The sequence below is a fragment of the Mesoplodon bidens genome (assembly GCF_964165515.1).
Source record: "Mesoplodon bidens genome assembly, chromosome: 9".
In the NCBI taxonomy this organism is placed as follows: domain Eukaryota; kingdom Metazoa; phylum Chordata; class Mammalia; order Artiodactyla; family Ziphiidae; genus Mesoplodon; species Mesoplodon bidens.
Genome location: NC_138166.1, coordinates 89,935,742 through 89,961,663, shown reverse-complemented (window position 1 = coordinate 89,961,663; position 25,922 = coordinate 89,935,742). Strand labels below are relative to the sequence as shown.

The 25,922-nt window shown below is 38.0% G+C and overlaps 1 long non-coding RNA gene across 1 annotated transcript in view; it reads left to right on the top strand.

Annotated features, from left to right (window-relative positions):
* Window positions 1-25,664, top strand: part of LOC308622639 — a 55,084-nt gene extending 29,420 nt beyond the window's left edge. The window contains exons 3-4 of the long non-coding RNA XR_014016668.1: window positions 21,709-21,842; window positions 25,646-25,664. This is a non-coding gene — a long non-coding RNA (uncharacterized lncRNA). The remainder of the gene's footprint in view (window positions 1-21,708; window positions 21,843-25,645) is intronic.
* The last annotated feature ends 258 nt before the right edge of the window (window positions 25,665-25,922 follow it).

Here is a 25,922-nt window from a genome sequence, read left to right as displayed (position 1 = left end):
TTTACTTGCAATATCCTCTAAGAAGATCATAGGTGTTTTGAGCACAAAAATAGGTCTTACTTGTTTTGGTATGATCCAGAGCAAGGATCCCAGTGCCTAGACTAATAAACTGTTTTGACTTATCTTCCTAATGGCACCATGAGTTCTTTGAAGGCTGAACTATGTCTGATTGTTTTGATGATAGCCAAATACTCCAGCATAGCACAAATTCCATTGAACACTCTTAGGAAATATTTGTTGAATGAACTAATAGGAAAATGAACTACCCAGAGCAGAAGCACTTCTGTCTGCTAGCCTAATCCCATTCTCTTCTGGTTCTGGAATTTTGTTCTGCTATTTTGTTTATTCCTCTAAGAATGGTTTTATGTATCTCAAAGTGTATTATAAAAATGAAATACTTTGAAATGCTCTATCAGTTCTTGGCACTCAGAGAGTGCCCCAGTAATGGTAGATGTTGTATAATGTAACTCTCAAGACTAGAGGATTAATCTCAGGACGAAGGAAGACCCCTAACTCTTACTTTGAGGGGTGAGAGAAATTGAACCCCCCATGCTCTGGCCTTAAATGTGTCTTTGCCCTCAAAACTGCTTGATTTGTCAGATTTATAGATGGAAACTAAAGGAACTTCCCAGGGTCTGTATAAGAGTATGGCAAACAGTGGTTTTTAGCTTAGGGGTCATGAATGGGTTTCAGCTAGTTCATTAATTCATAAATGCATCCAAAACATACGTCTAGGCATGTAGATGCATTTTTCTATGCAATGATTACACAACTTTGATTAGATGCTCAAAAGAATCAGGGGCTCATAATAGAATTAAGAACTCATGTTATTGAATAAACTTAGGGTAAGTTCTGCTTTTCCCTAAAAATCATTGAAGAGAATTTTCTTCAGGAATTGAAGTGTCCAGGAAGATCCTTGCACCTAGGGTGAATATCATACTTCATAAAGTCAAAGAATTAATAATTTAAAAAAACAGAGAACTGAGAAAGAAGAGGAAGATCTGATACCCAGAGGAACAAAATAGAAATATGCCCTATGAAGAAACAAGTACCAATGATTAAAACCTGACACATGCTCACTTCAACACCTGGGCTTGAAATACGTTAGAAAGAAATGTCATAGCAATTAATAAGCTTCTATTTCCTCTCCATATTCATTGGGAAAAAAGAAGCTGAGCAATTGCAAAAATCAAAGAGCAGAGATTTTTGTTAGTTCCACAAGAAATTCCAAGGAAAACTTTTTTTTTTAATGAAATAAGCCACCAGCAGCCGAAAGATAATATAAGGGAAATTTTGTGGCAATATAAAAATATTGTTTCATGGGGCCCGCTCCGTAAGTTTGATTTTAACCATCTCAGACTTGAGAGGCCCCTAAAACACCACATTAACAGATATTCTTCTGTTAGCTTTACTACTTAAAAGTATCCAATTATTTCCTTAACTAAAATTTTACCACTGCTTTTTTTTAAGTGCTTTTTTTCCCTAGTTTGCTGTTTGTTATCATTAATGAGTGTTGATTTTATTGAATGCTTTTTTTCTGCATCTGTTGAATTGTTCATATTTATTAGAGCATAGTTGATTTACAATGTTTCAGGTGTACAGCAAATGATTCGTGTATATATACATGTGTATATATATATATATATATATATTCTTTTTTAGATTCTTTGCCATTATGGGTTATAGGTTATTACAAGATATTGAATATTGTTCCCTGTGCTATACATTAGGTCCTTGTTGTTTATCTACTTTATATATAGTAGTGTGTATATGTTAATCCCAAACTCCTAATTTATCCCTCCTTCCCCCACTTTCCCCTTTGGTAACCATAAGTTGTTTTTTTTCTATGTCTGTGGGTCTATTTCTGTTTTGTAAATTAGTTCATTTGTATCATTTTTTTAGGTTCCACATATAAGTGATATCATATGATATTTGTCTTTCTCTGTCTGGCTTACTTCATTTAGTATGATAATCTCTAGGTCCATCCATGTTGCCACAGATAGCATTATTTCATTCTTTTTTACGGCTGAGTAGTATTCCATTGTATATATTTACCACATCTTCTTTACACATTTATCTGTCAGTGGCCATTTAGGTTAGTTCCATGTGCTGGCTATTGTAAATAATGCTGCTGTGAACATTGGGGTGCATGTATCTCTTTGAATTAGAGTTTTCTCCATGTATATGCCCAGGAGTGGGATTGCTGGATCACATGGTAACTCTATTTTTAGTTTTTTAAGGAAACTTCATACTGTTTTCCATAGTGGCTGCACCAATTTACATTCCCACCAACAGTGTAGGGCATGCTGTCATCCCTCCCAAGTTCAGAGACTCCTGTTCTATGTCCCAATTCCAGATTCCTGGGGAAGGGATGCTGGCTCAACTTGAACCAGGGGTTCATGCCTCGTCTGATCAACCGAGGCCAGAGGAATGATGTTCGCTTGTGTAAAACAGCTGCCAGGGAATTGCTGTGAGCTGGGCACACACTCTAAAAAGATATTACCATATCCAACATGAAGCTTTTAGTCACCTTGATTATATTATAGTCCCTTGATTCTAAGACATCAGCCATTGTTAAAAGCATCAATTACTGACAACTTTTCCAGAAAAATCAAACACCATATTAAATATATATACACATATATATATTTTAAGAGTCTATAAAAGTTTGTATTTGTTCATATCATCACATTCCACTTTCTTCTCCAGAATCAGTATGACCATCATACTGATTTGACTCTAAGCTTCACTTACAAAATATAAAAATAATTCTGAGTCACTTTGGGGTCATAAAGATATTCTAATTTTCATTACCCAGGTCCATTGTCTTGACAGCTGTAACAGTTTTTGGATTGGTAATATAATTTAAAAGCATATCGAAGAATCTGGAATTTTGTCAACATTTCTGCTTTGATTATACTTATAGGAATTTTTTTTTTTGGCCACGCGGCATGTGGGATCTTAGCTCCCCAAGAGGGATTGAACCTGGGCCCCCTGTATGGGAAGCACGGAGTCTTAACCCCTGAACCACCAGGGAAGTCCCCTTATAGGATTTTTTAATGGACTTACATGTCACTGGAATTTAAACTGCTTTCCTTGAAAGTCAGCTAAAAGCTTTTATCTGGTGTTCTGAGCTTGAGTGATAGACCTTCACAAAATTGGTTATACACACCTTTTTCCTAGCTTTGAAAATTCCATGATGTATTCTGAAAAACTTGGCCTTCTCTGATGCCTTTAATTGCATTGCCTGACATGTAAAAGGCAGTCTTCTATTGAGACAATAACTTTTTGTTTCTATGCTGCACTATGGTACAAGCTTGTTTTAAAATATTTTTGTTGAGTCTTAAAGTTACACTTCTAAATTTGATTTAAATGATATAGCACCTGTGGGACTACCAATGTTTCTAACTCAACTGAGGCCAACACCTACCTTCTGTATCTGGTAAAGTTGGTACATGAACACAGGCAAGCAATGGTAACTTGTCGGGAACTGGAGAGTCTCTTTGGAAAGGTTTTAAGACATGTCCCAATTTCAGAAATGTCAAAATGTGGAAAATGTACGTCTTGCTATCAAGCAAATATCTAGTATTCTTTATTGAGACTTAATACATGATAGACCTTTTTAAGTAAGTGCTTCACATGGTTTAATTCATTTAATCTGCACAACAATCTAGAAAGCTACAGCTCTTATGCCCATTTTATAAATGAAGAAACTGAGGTTATAAGATTAATTAATTTCCCAAAGACCACTGAGCTAGATAATAATCAAGCTGGGATTTGAGGCCAGCCTATCCAACTTAATCAGTGTATCAAAATGCTTCCTAATTAATTGCATAGTAGCCAGCAAAAGTCATTAAGATAAGATTAATTAATAATAAGAATCAATCTATCTTGATATTATTCAATTAACTGAGCTATTGCTGTTTTTCTGAGAAATGTGGACAGAGCTCCTAAGCAGCTATGGTATATGTAGATATCAGTCCTGGTACCAAGTTGGATAAATCACAAGTCACATGTACTTAGTTCTCTCATCTAAAATTCGTATAACCATTTCAAATGACAATAATAATAAGTGGAAAATAACTTGCAGTTAAGGTTTTGTGAGGCGCTCAGCTCTTTCCTTACCTCCTCTGGTCCAGGTGGCCAAAGCAGGACAGCACCATCCTCACCATCACTTTCACAGGAAGGGAGACAGAGAAGATGAGTGTGAAAAGACTCCTCCCCCTTTCACGTAAGGATTCTGCCTCTGGGAATGGTACCAAGGGGTGGAGCGTGGGACAGCAAGAGGTCATTCACCTCAAAGTGTCAGAGGACAACCCAAGCACAACAGCCTTTTTTAGGAACATTAATATCATCTAGGGGCCTATATCCTTTATCAGGAAACTGTGATGCTTCCTCATCCTGACCTGCCAGGGTTGGGTGAGGAGGGCCTTATTCTAGCCACAGCCAATAGCAAACAGCTTGCCTAGTGAGTAAATAAAGTTTACAATTAATGTTATAATTACAGCACAAGGAACATTTGCGGTCCAAGAATGGTAACTCATTCAGGGCACCAGAGGGTTCATAAGATTTCCTTCACCACCCTGGAAAGCCTCAATGACTTTCCAAAGATGGTGCAAAGGCTGTGATTTTTCTTTTTTTAATAGATTATCTAATGAACTGAAGAAATACATTATTATTGTTTAGAGAACTAAATAGAAGACACAGAAACCTTTATGTGCGGGCTTTAAATGTGTTTGCCTTGTTTTTCATTTCCTTCTATTACTTTCAGGCTCAGGGTTTGCTCTATTCCCCACCTTTCTGGTTTCTTCCCCTTTGATGTTTCCATTTCCCTGCTGCTAGTCATGCTCATCTGTGTGGCTTTTAGGTTAAAACTGGCCACCTTCTGGTTGATTTATCCTTTTCTTTCTTTCATTTATATTTTCATTTATTTGTGCTACAAACATTTATCATGTCCCTACCACATCTCCTGTCCTGCTAAGTATGTATATCTATGGTACTAATTCACTGTGAACATTGCAATCAGTTCAAACAAACACTTTGTTTAATAACAAACAGAAAATTCAGTTCTACTCTTCCCTAGAACTGCAACTAGCTTCTAAGTTGCCTTGGGGCACCTTTAGGATAGAACCTAGATCTGCCTGTCCTTAAGGCATCATCCCTGCTGTGCTTGGGGAACCTCAGCAGTTGGAGGATTGTGGATTTGGGCATTGGTCAAGTCTTGTCCAAATTCTATATCACTTACCAGGTGTGAAACCAGAAGTAAGTTTTCTAAATTCTCCAAGTCTCCATTTCCTCATTTACTAAACATCATTCACATCCATCTACAGGGTAGTTCAAAGAATCAAACATGTTATTGTCAGTAAAGTAATGCAGATGAGACAGTAAATGTTACTTCTCCAAGCCCCTCTCCCTTTTTTGTTTACTTATTCCTCCTATTTACATTGTGTTAAGTGTTCATTCTTTATCTATTTAATGAGTACCTGTTATGTGCCAGGCACTTGGCCGGGCTTTGAGGACTCAGTGGGAAAGAAAACTGACAGGAAGCACGTCCCATGGAGCTTACTGTCTGGTGAAAAAGATAAACTCTAAATAAATATAAAGAGAGTTAGACATTTGTCTTCTAAAACAGGGCAGAAAAGAATGACAGCTCCAGAAGTTCTAAATAGGAAGGGCTTACAGGCGCTCTGGATGGAACGGAGACTTGCCTTAAGGCTTTTTGTGCAGAGCAAGCTAGCTTCTTCCTAAGATCTCTGCACATGGAGCTGGGAATGCTGATTCCCACCCTCACTGCACCAGCCAACCTCCCCACAGGGAATACCTCCTTCTGCTTAGACCTGAATGGTCTCAGCTACTGCAGGCCTGACCCGTGCATGGCAGTGTTTCAGGCTGCCCTCACTTACAAATCAGGTGAAAAGAAGATTCCACTGCTTCCCACATCCTTGTCCAGAGTCCCCAGCTCTCCTTCCAAACTGGCTTCCAGGAAGGTAACTAACTTCTCTGCTGGTTAAGCTATTCTGCCCTGGCTCTGGATGATGAGACCTCTTAAGCCAGCTTCCTTCAATGAGCTTAGTCACTGGATTCTTTTTCTTCTACTCACAAGCCCATCATTTATAAGCCACCCATTCTTCATTTATTATTGGTGATAAAACCTTTTTTATTTTTTATTAAAAATAAAAGTTAAAGGAAATTTTTTATTTCCTTTGTGCTTGAATTTTCTGATTTGGAAGTGAAAAAATTTTATGTGTATATAATGCTTGTTTAGTGGTTTTTTAGGCCATATTTCACATACATTATCTCATTTAACTCTTAGGATGAGATGTAGGTGTTATTACTCCTCCTATTTTGAAGATTTAAAAAATCAACTCTTAGAGGAGCATGTAGGAGTCTTCAGCTCCATATGCTCTTCCCATTACCTCAATATTGAAGAATTACTACAAATATTCTGCAAACAAGTTCACAAGAATAATAGGATACAAAAACAATACGAGCAATTGCCAACTGATGCATACACTGAAATTGCCTTTATTTTTTCATTTGTTAGATATTTGGTCCTAAGCACTCAGGCATCTTCTATTCTGAAGAGAGCACTTGAGTCTAAATTTTGAGAAGCAATATCTCAACTAATTCATCCCTTTTAAGGGGCTATTCAGTAGTATATTTTCTTAAGCATCTGTAGGCCAGAGGATTTTATGAAAGTAAGAGAGTACAATTATTACCATACACATCAATTACTTGTGTCTGTATTGTATTTATTTACTGACAAAGCCTTTTTTCCTAGTGTGAGCACTATATCTTTAAAATAGCTTTAGAAGAGAGTAGTGTTCTCCTCTGGCTCATATATCACTAACAAAATTACTAGCAAAGATCCAATTCTCAATTACAAGCACAAAAGAGCCCTACGTTTTAGCATATATCAAGCCCATCTAGTTCAACAACTGTTCTCTGACATTGATGTATTTCATCAGTATGGGACAAGTCATTAGAAGACCTTGCAAGTTCCCCTAATATGATATTATTAGGTTGTATTTTTCTTTTAGGTCTTCAGCTTTTGCCTTCATATCATAAAGTCAACAGTGACCAGTTCTAAAGCAGATTTTTCAAGGCATGTGTAACTCTGACACTTCACCATCAAGGTGGGAAAACTTTGGCAAATTTGGCCAAGAAAATTCCTCTAATTTTACCAGTCAAGTTTCCTGGGGCAACCAGCCTACTGCTTTATTCTCACCCACCCTAGTAAATGTCCAACAATATAGCATATCCTAAATGTTGCAATATAAAGGTGTGCCTTAGTCTGCTCGGGCTGCTATAACAAAATACTATAGACTGGGTAGCTGAAACAACAGACATTGGGAAGTCTAAGATCAGGTGCTGGCATGGTCAGGTTCTGGTGAGAGCTCTCTTCTTGGCTTACAGATGGCTACCTTCTTGCCATGTCCTCACATGGCAGAGAGAGAGCATGCAAGCTCTTTGGTCTCTTCTTTTTTTTTTTTTTTTGCGGTACGCGGGCCTCTCACTGTTGTGGCCTCTCCCGTTGCGGAGCACAGGCTCCGGACGCGCAGGCTCAGTGGCCATGGCTCACGGGCCCAGCCGCTCCGCGGCATGTGGGATCCTCCCGGACCGGGGCACAAACCTGCGTCCCCTGCATCGGCAGGCGGACTCTCAACCACTGCGCCACCAGGGAAGCCCTTGGTCTCTTCTTATAGGGCATTAATTCCATCATGAAGGATCTACCCTCATGACATCATCTAAACCTAATCACTTCCCAAAGTCCCTACCTCCAGATACCATCACATGGGGGGTTAGGGCTTTAACATAGGAATTTTCAGAGGACATAAGCATTCAGTCCACAAAAATGCCCTAATCATCTGTGATGTGATCTGTCTAAAAGGCTTTAAATTGCTAGTCATATCACTGGTTTGTGTTCAACATCAACCATCCCTAAAGTATCATTTTTCTAACCATAATAGCAACAAAAAGCCAAGGTACGACTAGGAAGGGAGAGTAGAAGAAGGGAATAAGTTAGGATAATAAAAAGAAGAGACAATGAAGAGTCCAGGGACCTGGATCTTATACAAGCTCTGCCACTAATTCTGTTTACTTAAATTGCATCATTTCCTTGGGCTGTACCTTGCTTACCAGAAAAATGAGTGAAGCAGGATGATCTCTTAAGTATCACCAGCTTTAATAAATAAGTAAAGATTCTATGACTCTATGAATAATGTATATCCTGAGATTGTTGAGAACATACTGTAGACATCACTGAGAAAAACTTTGCAACGAATGCATGTAAACAAAGCAGCTTACTAAAATAGTCTTCCTGCTAGCTTCTCTCTTTATTTCTAAAGGAAATGAACTTAAGCGAGATCAGGAAAACTTTTCCATTTAGAGCAGATTAACTCTTCACACCGTAAAGTATGAATTTATAATCTATAGTACAAATAATACTTGCCATTTGTTGGTTTGATACTCTGTGCTGGGCACTTTTTGTCTTTAGCTCATGTAATCCTTAAAAGAACCTGCAGAATAGACTCCATCATTTCCTTCCTCTCTGTGCTCCAATCACACCAGTTTTCTGAGTCCCTCAGATACAACGAGCTCACTCCCACATCTGCTGGCTCATCACATGCCTAATTTCTTCTCATCATTTGGGTGTCTGCTCAAATGCCACATTATCATCTGAGAGTCTTCCCTGGCTAAAGTACCAACTCTGCCTTTCACCCACAGTCCCTTTCTATCCCATTGCCCTGTATTCTTCACACCACTTATCACTACATGAAATTACTTTATGTGTATTGTTTTCTCCCTCCACTCTCCACCCTGACTGCACTATGAGCTCTATAAAGGCAGGTACTTAGTTTGCTCACAGCTACTTCCTTAGCACTTAGGACAGTGCCAGTTTAGTTACTATATGTTGAATGAGTGAAGGTCATCCACTTTACAAATACAGAACTTGAGGTCCAGAGAGGTCTGATGACACCCCAAGGCCACATTCTAAAGTACTAGAGCTAAGACTCAAGTCCAATGTTGCCAAGTCCCAACATCCGTGATCTTTCCAGTGTTTCCCAAATTCACGGGGGTTGGAATCCTCTGTACAGTAGTTTGTTTTTCTAGTTCTGTGGTTCTGTTTTTCTGATAATCTAAAAGAAACCATGTTCAGAATGATATAGCATGCCATCTTATCACTTTATAAATGAATACTGCTCCAAAATTTTAGGGCCTGCTTTCGGATTTGCCATGAAGTTAATACCATCTAAGCAAATACACAAAGGAGGCTTTTTTCCATGTGAATATTAAGTGATGACACAATAAGTGTCACAATTAAGTGATGACACAATATAGGAAATAAAATTTTACAATAGTTCAAATGGAAAAAATGGTGGGAGAATTGAATCATCACTTGACTTATGATGATTTAAATATACCGAATTCAGATGAGCCTGTATCATAGCATCTAGCACTAAGACACAATGAGCAGAATTTTCTGAAAATGGTCCTAAGAACTCACTCTGGGTCACCTGAATTACAAGACAGGTGGCTACCTTCCCCCAGCAGGAAAGTCTGTACCCAAACCCAACTCCACATGGGACCCTAATGCCTCTAAGTAGCTGGTTTTCCCAGACAACTTCTTTAACACTGGAATCCAAAATTCAGATATCCCAAGGGGTTGAGTAGTCTATTTGTCTCACTTCTAACATGGGCTACTTTGTTGTACTTATAAAAAGGTAAAGCAGTAGGGGGCAAAGAACCTTCACTCAAACATACATCCGCAGCGTGTCCAGCAAGGCTTGCTAACTCTGACACCTTTTCCTCCATGGACAAGCACTCTTGCGTTGGAAGTTACCCCTAATAAGACCTATTCCCTGTTCATTCTGGCTAGCATTGTGAGATTATTTTTGAGCCCTACCGCAAGACAGATAGTGATCATGAAATGACCTATCTTCAATAAAAGGTGAGAGCTGCAAAGTACCCATTCACATAATGAAAGGTAATTTAGTATTTAACAAACCATCATTAAATCAGTGTTGTAGATTTGGGTTCTATTGGTCTTATAGGTTGTATATAACTAGTTTGTAAATTTGATTTTTATTATAGTTATATAAGAGCTATAAGCATAAAGTGTTGCTATCTGGTTCTAGATTTATTCATATGGGCATACCTCATTTTATTGCACTTAGCAGATACTGCATGTTTTTGTTTTGTTTTGTTTACAAATTAAAGGTTTGTGACAACCCTGGGTCGACAGAGTCTATCAGCACCATTTTCCCAACAGCATTTGCTCACTTCATGTCTCTGTGTCACATTTTGGAATTCTCAAAATTCCAACATTTTCATCATTACTGTATTTCTTACAGTGATCTGTGATCAGTGATCTTTGATGTTACTATTGTAATTGATTGGGGTCATTGCAAATTGTGCCCATATAAGTAGGCAGGTTGGCCCAAGAAACTTGACTGATAAAATTAGAGGAATTTTTTGGCCAAACTTGCTAAAGTTTTCCCATCTTGATGGTGAGATGTCAATTTCAAAGTGACACATGTCTAATTTTAAGAAATTGCTGCAGCTAACCCCAACCTTCAGCGACCACCGCCCTCACCAGTCAGTAGCCATCAACATGGAGGCAAGAGACCCCACCAGCAAAAAGGTTACACTCACTGAAGTCTCAGATGATAACATAGTAATAAAGTGTTTTTTAATAAGGTATATACATTTTTTAGATGTAATGCTATTGCACACTTAGTAGACTACAGTATAGTGTAAACATAACCTTTATATGCACTGGGAAACCCCCAAATTCATGTGACTCTCTTTATTGTGATATTCGCTTTATTGCAGTAGTCTGGAACCAAACCTGAAATATCTCTGAGGTATGCCTGTATTTAATCAATATTTTAACAAAATAATTTAAATCACACTTGAGGTTGGAAGACATTGTTATGTTTGTGAGTTCTGGGGTCTGCTCAGGCTCAGGTCAGTAACTCCAAGACTTTGACAAGCACATTTTTTTTTTTTTTTTTTTTTCTTTTTGCGGTATGCGGGCCTCTCACTGTTGTGGCCTCTCTCGTTGCGGAGCACAGGCTCCGGACGCGCAGGCCCAGCGGCCATGGCTCACGGGCCCAGCCGCTCCGCGGCATGTGGGATCTTCCCAGACCGGGGCACGAACCCGTATCCCCTGCATCGGCAGGCGGACTCTCAACCACTGCGCCACCAGGGAGGCCCGACAAGCACATTTTTTAAATGTATTTTTTATTGAAGTATAGTTGATTTACAATGTTGTGTTAGTTTCTGGTGTATAGCAAAGTGATTCAGTTATACATATATATATGTATAACATATATATATGTTATATATACATATATATATATGTATAACATATATATATGTTATACATACATATATATACATATATATACATATATATATTATTTTTCGTATTTTTTATTTTTTATTTTCGTATTTTTCGTATTCTTTTCCATTATGGTTTATCACAGGTTATTGAATATACTTCCCTGTGCTATACAGTAGGACCTTGTTGTTTATCTATTCTGTATATATCCATTCTATATATACAAACAACCTCATTGTTTATCCATTCTATATATACTAGCTTGCATCTGCTAATCCCACTTTCCCAACACACCCCTCCCCACACCCCCTCCCCCTTGGCAACCACAAGGCTGTTTTTTATGTCTGTGTGTCTTTTATGTCTGTGTGTCTTTCTGTTTCATAAGTTCACTTGTGTCATAGTTTAGATTCCACATATAACTGATATCGTATGGTATTTGTCTTTCTCTGACTTACTTCACTTAGTATGGTAATCTCTAGGCCCATCCATGTTGCTACAAATGGCATTATTTCATTCCTTTTTATGGCTGAGTAGTATTGCATTGTATGTATATGTGTATATACATATATATACATATACCACATCTTCTTTATTCATTCATCTGTCAATGGACATTTAGGTTGCTTCCATGTCTTGGCTACTGTGAATAGTGCTGCTACGAACATAGGGGTGCATGTATCTTTTTGAGTTTTGTCTGAATATATGCCCAGGAGAGGGATTGCTGGATCATATGGCAACACTGTGTTTAGTTTTTTGAGGAACCTGCTTACTGTTTTCCATAGTGGCTGTACCAACCTACATTCCCACCAACAGTGTAGGAGGGTTCCCTTTTCTCCATACCCTCTCCAGTGTTTGTTATTTGTGAACTTTTAAATGATGAGCATTCTGACCTGAGTGAGGTGGTACCTCATTGTAGTTTTGATTTGCATTTCTCTAATAATTAGCGATGCTGAGCAGCTTTTCGTGTGCCTGTTGGCCATCTGTATGTCTTCTTTGTAGAAATGCGTATCTAGGTCTTCTGCCCATTTTTTGATTGGGTTGTTTTTTTGTTGTTATTGAGTTGTATGAGCTGTGACTAGCACATTTTTGTTTTCCCATGGAAAGAACTACCTAAGAGGGTGCAGCCTGGTAAAAATAAGTTTCTGTAGTACTACAGTGACTATTACCTAAGTAGCATCCCGAACATTTGGGTATGAGGAAGCCTGAATGAGGAGGACGTTACTCACTCATCAATATTAGAAAATGCACTTTGGGATGACTTTCCCTCTGCAGTCATGAGTTGTACTGAGTCACATTTTCTCACTTGGTTCTCCTAGAGGTTGATGGGAGAATCCCTTGGTATAGAATTTTTCTTAGCCTTAAACTACTTGTGCAAAATCTGACATTATCAAAATTTAAGATTCACCTGGAATATAGGAAGGGAATATTCTAAAATACTCCATCCTTACTCGAGGACTGAAAATATTCCCTTGAGTTTCCTTATGGAATCAAGCAGTCCCAGTCCCCCTTTATGACACCAACATTGAATTTGCCTAAGAAACTTAATGAGAATTATATCAGACACAAGAACCAAACCAAGTAGTACAAAGGTGAAGGATAAAGTCTCTGGACACATTCATTTTGCTCTCCCTCATTGAAGTTTATCAAATCTACAACCTCTAGTCCCATTTCTACTTCTCCCTCTTCCTTTAGGGAACTCTTGACAAGCATGTGATCACTTGGAAATTAAGCCCTAATGACTGCATCTCTAGTCAAGTTAAGTTGGGTTCTTCTCTCATTTGTTATTCCATAAATCATTTGAACTTTTAAGTCTTCCAACAAGCATAATTCATAAATTTATTTGCTATTGAGTTTCTCAATATAATTTTAATCCTGTAGTTTAACGAACTCGCTTATAGCAATATTCTGAAGACATCAAATCTCACTATTGATCCTGTTTTGGTATACTGTGTTCATCCTGCCTCCTATCTATGTGTTTATTCTTTCAGAGAATTAACTTATTACATCAAATTTCCAGAAGAGGACAATATTTAATCCCACCACTGTTTGTAACTCAAAATACATGCAGTAATTGGTTTTGTACAGAAAAGAAGCAGCCAACTATATTAATATATAACACTATCAAAATGTATATGTCAAATGCTATTTTAATATGTTGACTATTTAATAAATTATCCAAATATTATCAAATATGTTAATGTTTGCCTGTACTTTAAATCAAGCATCTGTTTTATACTTTTTTAGGAAAGGGTTTATATAATTGATTTCCTGTTTTGTATTGAATTAGACTAAACAGAGCAGTAGAAAGCTCATAGTGACTGTTCAGACACCTGAGGTAAAAGCTTAAAAATAGAAAAATACTTTTTAGTATTTATTAAAAATATTCCCTACAAGGCTTTTGAAGGGAATCATTTGAAGGGCTATAGTAGTTTAGTTGTTCTGGAAATGATGTTTTATTAAAGAGAGAGGAGAAAACAAGATGTTACTGAAGAAATGGAATTTCAAAGGAACTTTGAGTTAAAATTAAAATGTAATTTAATGTCTCAGTTCATAGGATTCTTAAGACTTCAGCTCAAGTTTCAGTCATGACTGAAAATATGATAGGAGTATTCTGATGACCACAGTCTTCTCCCCTCAGCAACCTATCGCAAGCTTCCCTCCTGCTCAGGCCCTTCATTTGGAGAGACTATGAGAGAGGACTGTCTTCACCCCTTCTTTAAGAGTGTGGGCATCTCAAGAAATTAAGATATAACATGTTACAGTTAGAAAAGGGAAAAAGACAAAGATTCTAGTACCAGACAGAGGAAAAAAAAACTCACCCAGAGATAGGTTTAAATATTGCCCAGAAAGGGTGTGTGTGTGTGTGTGTGTGTGTATATATAGTATGTATATATAGTATGTATATGTATATGCATATATATACCATAATCCATATATCTATATAATGTATATGGATAATTATACCTTATATATACATGTGGAGAGAGAGAGCCTGTGCTTTCTTCAGGAAGATTCTGCTCATTTCTAGTTTAGCCTTTTTGTGCATAATCTTTTAAATATATATTATATATTTTAAAGATCATCTGTATATTGATATCAAGATAGATATTGATAAATATATAGATACAGATATGTTAACAGTAGCAACAGAAAGTTTTTTAAAAATACTTTGTACATGTACACACTGCTATATTTAAAATAGGTAACAAACAAGGACCTACTGTATAGCACAGGAACTCTGCTCAATACTCTGTACTAACCTAAATGGGAAAAGAATTTGAAAGAGAACGGATACATGCATATGTATAAGTGAATCACTTTGCTGTACACCTGAAACTAACACAACTCTACTCCAATACAAAATAAAAATTTTAAAAATACCTCAGAATAAATTTAACTAGAAATGAGTAGAACATTCCTGAAGAAAATGTTATATCTCTACTGAGATCCATAAAAGAAGATTTAAATAAATCACATACCTTGTTCTTGGGATAAAAAGCTTAAACTTGTAAAGATTTCAATTCCATTTAGATTAGTCTATAAATTTAGTAAGATGCAAGTAAAAATACTGGAAAGGCTTTTAACCTCGTGTAATTGCAATTTTTTTCCATTTGTATAATTTTATCGGCTAATTCTTTCAGAAAAAAATTAAATAATAATGGTGAGGTTTCATCATTGTCTCCTTTTTTATTTTTACTTGAAATACTTTTCATCATTAGGAGTTAGGCCAGCATTGGTTGATACAACACACACAAACTGTAATTTTTTAGTTACATGAAATAAACTTAACACTTCTATATTCTCATTTTACTGAACTTATTAAATGCAGTCAATGCAGTTTATCTCTCTTTCCACTTTTTTCCCGGGGCTTCTAATACTACCATACACTCCTGCCTCTCCTTCACTATGGTCCTTTGCTGTTTATACCTCTTTAATCTGACATCTACAAATTGGCGATGCCTCAGGGTTTCTCTTTATCTAAACCCTTGTTCATGTAAACTCATCTGGTCCATCTAAAAAATCCTAAATTAAAAGAGCCCACCTGGTCCTCTTTCCCAAGCTCCTTCCTCATATCCAACTACCTTAATGACATCTCCACTTGCTTGTCAAATAGGCATCTCAAAACTACCATGTCCAAAATAGAACTCTTTATTCTCTCTGCCCCCAAACCTGTTACTCAGCTCACACTCTTTGTCTCAGTAAATACCAACAACAACCCACTCAGTTGTTTAAGTCAAAAGCTGAATTATTCTTGATTCTTCCCTTTCTCTCATATAGTCCTTTTGATTGTACCCCCAAAATATCTTTGAAATTTGTTCCTTCCTATCTCTACTCCCACTGTCCTAGTGCAAGCCACCATCATTTCTAACCTGGACCATTGTAGGTGCCTCCTGGCAGGCCTCCCTGCTTTCACTCTACTTGTATCCCCCACCCCACAGCCCATTCTCCACTCAGCGGCCAGAATGATTATTTTAAGCATTAACCATGTCTTGTCACTCCTCTACTTAAAGTCCTCCAATGGCTTCCTTTTGAAAGTAGCATAAAGTCTAAGCCCTTCTCTTCACCACAGCCAACAAATCCCTCCCTGGTAGGACTCCCACTCACTCATCAAACCTCAACTCACACCAGACTCTTTTTTCCATCACAGGTTTCCAGTCCTCTGGCCCTGAGGCCTTTGCCTTTGTTGCTCCCTTGGACTAAGATATCCTCCCTGCCCCTTTCCATCCCCCATTTACATGAAAAAACTGCTATAAAATCAACAAGGTCCTACTGTATAGCACAGGGAACTCTACTCAATACTCTGTAACAACCTATATGGGAAAGGAATCTGAAAAAGAATAGATATATGTATATGTATAACTAAATCACTTTGCTGTACATCTGAAACTTATACAACATTGTAAATCAACTATGGTCCAATATAAAATCTAAAAATTTTTATAAGTCAAAAGAAACTGAAAAAAACCATTTGGAACACACAGAAGTCTCATTACCTTAATATATAAAAAGGTCTTTAAAATATTTTCAAGCAGTAAAATTTTTTAAAAATACAAGACAATTATCTTGCTGTGGAATACTGAAAATAATAATAATAACTCACCTCTAGTTTCTGTAGAAATCCCAAAGGAATGGTGGGTGTGAAAGGGTGCTAATGAGTTAGAACAGCTAAGATAATTTTGAAACTAGAGTAATTGAAAGAAAACAGCTTTATTAGATGTTAAAACATATCACAGAGCTACAATAACAAAAAACATTAAATAAGAGCTATAAATTTAGAAAAGTAAGGGAAAAATATTTGCAAATGATATGATTGTATACTTACAGAGCCCCCAAAAATGAGATTAAAAGCTTTTTAGAAATGGGAATTTAGTTGGAGAACTGACACTAAACCCAGCTTCAAGACTTACTATAAAGATACAGTAAACATGACAATGTGGTAAGAGTGAATGATTAGGTAAATAGATCATTGGAACAGAATAAAGAGCCTGGAAATAGATGAATACAAAATAGTCAACTGATCTTTGACAAAGGAGCCAGGGCAATACAATGGAGAAAAGACAGTTTTCTCAACAAATGGTACTGTAATAACTGGACATTCATATGTGAGGAAAAAAAGAATTTAAATACAGACATTACACCCTTCACAAAAATTAACTCAAAATGGATTGTAGACCATAATGCAAAATACAAAACTGTAAAACTCCTAGAAAATAATATAGGAGAAAATTTAGATGACATTGGGTTTGGTGATGACTCCAAAAGCATGATGTATGAAAGAAATAATTGATAAGCTAGACTTCATTAAAATTTAAAACTGCTCAGCAAAAGACACTGTCAAGAGAATGAGAAGACAAGCCACAGACTGGGAGACAATATATGCAAAAGACACATCTGATAAAGGACTGTTATCCGAAATATACAGCAAACTCAAAACTCTCCAATAAGAAAATGAACAACCCCATTTAAAAATGGGCCAGAGACCTGAACAGACACCTCACTAAAGAAGATATACTGATGACAAATAAGCATATGAAAAGATGCTCTACGTCACAGGTCATTAGGGAAATGCAAATTGAAACAACAATGAGATACCACTACACACCTATTAGAACAGCCAAAATCCAGAACACAGACAACACGAAATGCTGGCAACGATGTGGAGCAACAGGAACTCTCATTCACTGCTGGTGGGAATGCAAAATGCTGCAGCCACTTTGGAAGACAGTTTGGCATTTCCTTACAAAACTAAACATACTCTTACCTTACAATCCAGCCATTGCACTCCTTGGTATTTATCCAAATGAGTTGAAAATTTATGTCCATGCAAAACTCTGCACATAGATGTTTATAGCAGCTTTATTCATAATTGCCAAACCTTGGAAGCAATCAAGATGTCCTTCAGTAGGTGAATGGATAAATAAATTATAGCACATCCAGACAATGAAATATTATTCACTGCTAAAAAGAGATGATTAAGCCATGAAACGACATGGAAGAAACCTAAATGCATATTACTAACTGGGAAAAGCCAATTTGAAAAGGCTACATACTATAAGATCCCAACTATATGACATTCCAGAAAAGATGAAACTATGGAGAGAATAAAAATTCCATGGTTTCTGGGAGTTAGGGGAGAGGGGATAATGAATAGAGCATGGGGGAATTTTAGGGCAGTAAAACTATTTACATTTGTCAAAACTCATAGAATGTACAACACCAAGAGTGAATCCTAATGTAAATTATGAACTTTGGCTGACAGTGATGTGTCAATGTAGGTTCATCAGTTGTAACAAATGTACCATTCTGGTGGGGATGTTGATAATGGGGGAGACTATGGTGGGAGCAGGGAAGTAAACAGAAAATCTGTACCTTCCACTCAATTTTGCTGTGAACCTAAAACTGCTCTAAAAAGTAAAGTCTATTTTTTAAAATGAGGGTTTAGTAAAATTACAAAATAAATATGGAAAATAAACATAAGAATCTATATTTTAAAAATTGATTCTAAGTATTAACATATAAAAACAACACATGTAGAAATGTAACATTAAATAAATAAAGAGACATACTTAGATATTTGGTAGGAAGACAACACTGGAGAAATATAAATTCTTCCCAATTTTTCCTCTAAGTTCTAAGTAGTCTCATTCAAAATGGAACTTGACAAAATTATTTTAAAGCTAATCCGGAAGAATAAACAGTCAGTAAATTTCTTAAAGAAGAATGTAATGAGCAGAGTTCTAATATACCAGCTATTAAAATGTATCACAAAATATTGGGAAAAACAGGTCAGTGGAGGGAAAACAGAGTTCAAAATATACAAAGGAATTTATTGTCTGATGAAAAGACATTGCAAATCCCTCAGTAAAAGAAGAACCAGGGTGTTGAGTCAATTGACTAGTCATTTAAAAATAAGCACACACACACACAAATGTAAGCAAAACTGCAGAAATCTGATTAAGATTGATGGATTGTATGAGTATCAATATCCTGGTTGTAGTGTCATACTGTAGGCTTTCAAAATGTTACCATTGGGGGGAAATGCGTGAAGTGAGCAAGGAATGTCTATATTATTTATTACAACTGCCTGTGAATCTACAGTAATGTCAATAAAAATTTCAATGACAGAGGGTTCCAAGATTATATAACTCTTTACACCAAAACTTTTTCAGATGGCTATTGTATTTACATTTATTAAAAAAAAGAAAGGGCAGAGAGGGACAGGGATCTGATTAACTTTTAATTTCGTTTTTTAAAATTTTATTTATTTATTTTAGTTTTGGCTGTGTTGGTCTTTGTTGCTGTGTGTGTGCTTGCTCTAGTTGTGGCGAGCAGGGGCTACTCTTCGTTGCAGTACGTGGGCTTCTCATTGAGGTGGCTTCTCTTGTTGCGGAGCATGGGCTCTAGGCACATGGGCTTCAGTAGTTGTGGTGTGTAGGCTCAGTAGTTGTGGCTCACAGACTCTAGGGTGCAGGTTCAGTAGTTGTGGCGCACGGGCCTAGTTGCTCTGCTGCATGTGTGATCTTCCCAGACCAGGGCTCGAACCTGTGTCCCCACCTTCACAAGCGGATTCTTAACTACTGCGCCACCAGAGAAGTCCCTAACTTTTAATTTCTAAATCAGTAATTTTCTTTTGATTCTGGTGTTTATATATACAATTTTTTCAATGTAAAAAAATGACATTTTAAAGGAGTCCTCTATTTTACCCAATCTGTTGTCACTTATTGATTTATAGCTAGTATTATATTTATGATTTTTTTTTTTTTTTTTTTTGCGGTACATGGGCCTCTCACTGTTGTGGCCTCTCCCGTTGTGGAGCACAGGCTCCGGATGCGCAGGCTCAGCAGCCATGGCTCACGGCCCCAGCCGCTCTGCGGCACGTGGGATCTTCCCAGACCGGGGCACGAACCCGTGTCCCCTGCATTAGCAGATGGACTCTCAACCACTGCACCACCAGGGAAGCCCACTAGTATTATATTTAAACAATTCTTGTCCTTTGCACTAAATCTAAACTCCCTTTTACCACAGATAGTCAACACTTTCCCACTCCATTAAGTGCACAAAAAATTTTTATTGAAATGATCTTATATTTAGTGAAACAGGCAGACCAAAGAAAAGTGAAATGTTGAATAGGAGGGTAATTATGCTGTACAAACCAATATTCCTGCTAAATTCTGTGCATGTGCAAGTGTGCTCAGGGCAAGACTTTTGGACACAACTTCTGATTATGGAACTGCATCTTTATCTTCAGCATCCAACTGAAGATAGTTAACTGTGAAGCAGTGGAAGTTTGTTTGAGGGTTCCCTGGCCCCCTTTTCTTATTCCTTTTCTTACTCCCTGCCTCACAGCCCTTCATGCTTCCTCCATCCCACTCCCTCCGCCTCAAACCAGAAGTCACTCAGCATCATTCACTCACACCTGTCTGGTATGTACTAGTAAAAATGATTCAAGGCTCATTGCAAGCATTTGTCATTTAAACTTTTATAAAAATAAAGAAGAGAAGGTCTTTGTTTCTTAGTAAGGGCTTTGGGAAGCTTAGGGGAGCCCTCCATAGTCACACTAGGTCGTTCCCTTTAGGTAAAATGTATACGTTCTTTAAGGACACATGCGTATCCAAGCATATATCGTAAATTCCTTACAGTGATTGCTTAAGGTGGTGGAAGAAGTAAGTACAGAGAAACGGGATTGGTGACTGTATTCATTTCCTATTGCTGCTGCAACAAATTAACAAAAATTTAGTAGCTTAAAACAGCACAAGTTTATTTTCTTCTAGTTCTGGAGGTCAGAAGGCCAAAATGGGTCTCTTGGCTGAAATCCAGGTGTTGGCCAGGCTGTGTTCTTTCTGGAGGTTCTAGGGAGAAGTCGTTCATTGTCTTTTCCTGCTTCTAGAATCCGTCAGCGTTCCTTGGCTCATGTTCACCTTCCATCTCCAAAGCCAGGAGTTTCATTACCCCTGACCTCTGCTTCTGTCATCACATCCCCTTCTCTGATTCTGACTCTCCTCCCTCCTCCTTTCATTTATAAGGACCCTCGAGATTACACTTGGGGCTACCTGGATAATCAAGGATAACCTCTTCATCTCAAAACCTTTAATCACATCTGCAAAATCCCTTTTGCCATATAAGGTAACATATTCTCTGGTTCCAAGGATTAGGGCATGGACATCTTTGAGCTGGGAAGGTGCGATTAGATTGCCTACCATAGTGATGAAGGGGGAAAGAATAAAATAGAGCAAGAGAAAGATAAATTAACAATAGAGATAACAATGTGTCTGTTAACTCCATGCATCTGAGGTTAGAAACTCCTTGTTTCACCAGAGGACAAACCAGTGATTCTCAGACTTAGCTACACATTACAATCACCTAAGAAGTTTTAAAACCTCCCAATAACCAGTTCACACCCTATGCCAATTAAATCAGAATCTCTGAACATGGGAAACATCAGGATTCTTTAATGTTCCTCAGGTGACTCCAATATGCAGCCAAGTTTGAAAACCCATGGTGTAGGTACTCGGTGATTAGTGAAGTCCTCTTCCTGTGGGTTTTTGATTAAAGACGTGTTCCCAATAGGCTAAGGGATCTGCAGCTCTCCCAGTTGGCTGCCACCTACTTCCAGATACTTTTCCTCCATTCTCGGGTGAACGGCACCCTGTCCTCGTCACTGTCTCCAAGGGCTTCTGTGTCCTCCTTTGGACCCGAGCCTCCAAGCTACCAGGATCCAGTCCACCATCTCACTGAGCTCTCACCCTGCTTCATGATAGAAGCTGCTGCCTAAATCTCTTCTACCCCATCCTAGCCCCCTCCCAAAGTGTGGCGACAGTGCTTTGCTTTCTGGAAAGGTCATTCCCACTTCCTCGGCCCAGTCTCTGTTTTAGGCTTCCAACATCCAAGACGCCCAGAGCAGAGCAGCACCAGAAACACTCAGAGGGTGGAAGTGAGGGCATGGAATGAAACACAGGAAGAAGACAGCTGCCTAAGCCCCCAAAAGAATCGAGAGGTTGGTTCCAGATGGAGCGTGTGTGCGTGTGTGTGTGTTTTAAACTGCATGTGTAAAAAGTACTAGCAGTTTTCATTTTGAATAACTAATGGGAAGAAAAACTGTAACATCTCGTCTTGATTCCATAAAAAGTAATACCAAGTGATTTTCATGAATTGTTTATTATTTGCATAATCATTATGCAGCATGAATATTTTATATATATTATATATAATTTTGTGCTGCATAAATATATGTGTATATATCAGATTATAAATTTCATTTGACAATGATGCTTACAGTTCCTTGTATTATGCATATTACAGGTTATAGGTTTGTAACATCATATCAAAAGTTTTGGTATATGAGGTTCAGTTTTGAAATCCGTTGTTTGACCTACAACATATCCAGTTAGTGCAAATTGAGTCCTATTCTATCCAGTGATTCTTCACAGAGCTTTTTTACAATATTCCGTCTGATAAGGTGCCACCCTTTCTCTGTGACCTGGTCTAGAAACAGGACTGATTAACTGAAATATTTTTAGTACACTGCACAGAGCTATAGATAGTGTATAGAATATCTATTCTTCCAGCAGGGGGCTCTCTCATCATTAGAAGTATAGATGGGAAACGTTATTTAAAATTATTCACTCCGTTGTTCATTCATTCATTCATTTGCTCATTCACCAAAATATCATTGAGCTCCTACTAACTGCCAAATTGTGTTACTTTCCAGGAATAGAGTAGGGAAGCCTTTGTTCTCAGGGAACTTAGAATCTGATTTCTAATTTTTAGCTACCTCTACTGGAAATAATCACTGTTTCCTATGTAAAAGCTTTTATTACTAGGACATTCATTTGGGGAGGGAATGATTCTGGTTGCTGAGAAAGTAAGTACTTTGAAAAGACTTGGAGTACATATTCAATTTGATTTTGTTCTCCTCTGTACTCTGAGAGATGTATTCCCTCCTGCAACTAGAAGAGAAATTGCCTCCGTTCTTTTGATAGCCTCCCCTGAGATCCAGCCAATGCTGGATTCTGAGAGGAAGTGACTGACCTAGAGGTAGAAGCTTCCTGTGTCAACAATTTCAAATTTCTAGTCTTAGAATCTATTATTCTAAGAGCAGTGAGGGAATTAGAAACAATATTCAAGATGCAGAGATCATAAACATCATCTAGTACAACGGTCGTCAAATGGTTTTATACAAGGACCAAATCAAGAAAAATCAAGATTTTTGAGATTACATTTTTGTCTTCCTTCCAAATGATAATGACATCATTACTTCTTATGGGAGGAAACCATTCCTACAACTTGGATTATCCACTTTAATACATTTTTTACATGTGAATGAGAAGATTGGTACTGTTTTATGAACCAGTAAAACATTAACATGAGAATATACGTGAAGGGTAAAACATGGTGGCAGCTTCTAATCTTTCTACTTAACATTTCAGGCTGGGCACAGCTTCAGGGCCACGGAATGTACCTTGATCCTGTGTCCAACCATCTCATTTTTCAGATTAGGGATCTAGAGGCCAGCGAGGAGTCAGGACTTGTCCACGTCACACAGTGAGTTCTCAGGGCATCTTTTTTCAAGATTAGTTCTTAAAGATTGTGAAATCAGAGATTCTACAAGTTAAAACACATCTTAAAACCAATCCGTCCTGCCCAAAGCGAAAGCCAGTTCGGGAGCGCCTCTGAAAAGACATCATTTAAGCAGTGACAGAATGCTAACTGTCCAGATTCCACCCCTCAAAGGGACCCACTCCAGCCTGAGAATTCCCATCATATAAAATCACACATTGGGCCCAAAGACAACTTCTCATTGTTTCTAGTTTTGTTTTCTACTTTTGTGTAAAGGGTTGCACTGCAATTATTTAAGAACAACGATCATAACTTCAGTTCTCTTTTCCAAGTTAAACACCCTCAATTTTTCAGCCATTTTCCATATGTCATAGTTTTCCTCCAATCCCACCCAGATCCTAAAATGTGGTGTCTAATGTGAAGTTATTTCAGATGAATCTGACAAGCAATGAGTACAAAGCAGTGAGTGGGATGTATGCAGATACAAAATATGTCCATTTCCCAGAAAACATTTTATCTATAGATGAGAGAATAAAGAATAATCACTCTGGGGCTTCCCTGGTGGCACAGTGGTTGAGAGTATGCCTGCCAATGCAGGGGACACGGGTTCGTGCCCCAGTCCAGGAAGATCCCACATGCCACGGAGCGGCTGGGCCCGTGAGCCATGGCCGCTGAGCCTGCGCGTCCGGAGCCTGTGCTCCGCAACGGGAGAGGCCACAACAGTGAGAGGTCCGCGTATCGCAAAAAAAAAAAAGAAAAAAAAAGGAAAAAAAAAAAAAGAATAATCACTCCGAACAACTAAAAGAAAAACTGCCTTTCATACCATTTCAATCTATGGAAGGCTTTTTCAGTTTAGCCAGTTCTCCAATCAAAAGAATGAGTTTATTTGGAAAAGAAAAATCAAGACATTTCATCAATATGATAGCAATACAAATCAACCCAGGAATTCCAAATGCTGCTCTCTCCACCCCAGAATCCCAGGACCTGAGCTCAGGGTTAACTGTGTCCAAATGGATCAATGAGTGCTAGAGATTCAGTGCTCTTTTGGGGACATTTCATTGTCCTGAAGCACATATTCTCCAGTATCTAGGGATATAACTGTAAGGGGGTCTTTTGATTCAAATAATAAGCACACTAAAAAAAAATAAAGCCACCAAGGAGTCAACAGTGCAAATTGCTTCTATTAATAAATAATATATTGATACATATATGCAAATCAATGAGTAAAAAATACCCATTGCAACATTTTCCAAATAATATCCAGTTACTAAAACTTGTTTTAGCTAATTAACCACAGTAAAAACAAACCCATTGTCCTCAATCTTGCTGAAACTCCTGATGATACTTTGAGCAAATCAGAAGTTACTCAAAATAGTCCCAGCTTAAGGCCAGAAACTCAATATTGGAAGTTGCTCAAATTTCACACCAGCCCCCAACTACTTACATGTTTTGTTCTCTGCACCTTTTCAGCCAGAAGCCAGCCACGTGTTCACCTTCTTGTCTGTGTGTCAGGGGAGAGTTTCCTTTCAGAGACTTATAGTGACCATATCCACTGAGTCAAAAAAAAGTTGACTTATGGGAATAATGGGACAAAATATTTGAATTAGAATCCTCAGAAAATTTGGAAGTCACACGACCAATGCTCATCCACATTTGGACTTGGACTTGTTCAATTTGCTGAGATCATGTCTTAATGGGTAAACTATCAAAATATTGCATGCACTCAATTTATTTTCTTTGGGAGCATTTTAACCCCCAAACGTGGGGCATTAAGATAGTAGTTAATAATATACCTAATGTGATTTGTTGGGTCCCTTACTTAAACTATTTCATTTTTCCTTCATAAAAAATATTTTCATATAGGTACTTTGTTCATCCACATTCTGCAGATGAGAAAACTGAGTTCTAGAAGAGTGAATTCACTTGTCCAAGGTCGCTTAGCTAGGAGGTGACAGAACTGAGAATTGGATCCCAGGTCTGCCTCCAGAGTTTATGCAAAGTACCACACTTCACAAAGTATGCTTCTCATTAAGGAAGAGAGCATCTGGCTGTGGCTCTGTGTCTTCTACCTTGAAAGAGTAAAAAGTACCTGGGCTGGGAAGGACTCACTTCCACTTTTGACAGTTTCCCTAGACAGCAAACCAAATATCTATACCCGCTTACAAAACACTTAGTTTTGAAAATCCTAAAATCACCTTAAACTCATTGTTGAGATCCAAATCTGTTTGCTCTTCCACACAGAGGCAGCTTTGTGGAATGAAAATTATACAGAACTGGAAGTCAGAAGACTGCATTCTGGGCTTCCCTGGTGGCGCAGTGGTTGAGAGTCTGCCTGCCGATGCAGGGGACACGGGTTCGTGCCCCGGTCCAGGAAGATCCCACATGCCGTGGAGCGGCTGGGCCCGTGAGCCATGGCCGCTGAGCCTGCGCGTCCGGGGCCTGTGCTCCGCAACGGGAGAGGCCACAACAGTGAGAGGCCCGCGTACCGCAATAAAAAAAAAAAAGAAAAAGAAAACTG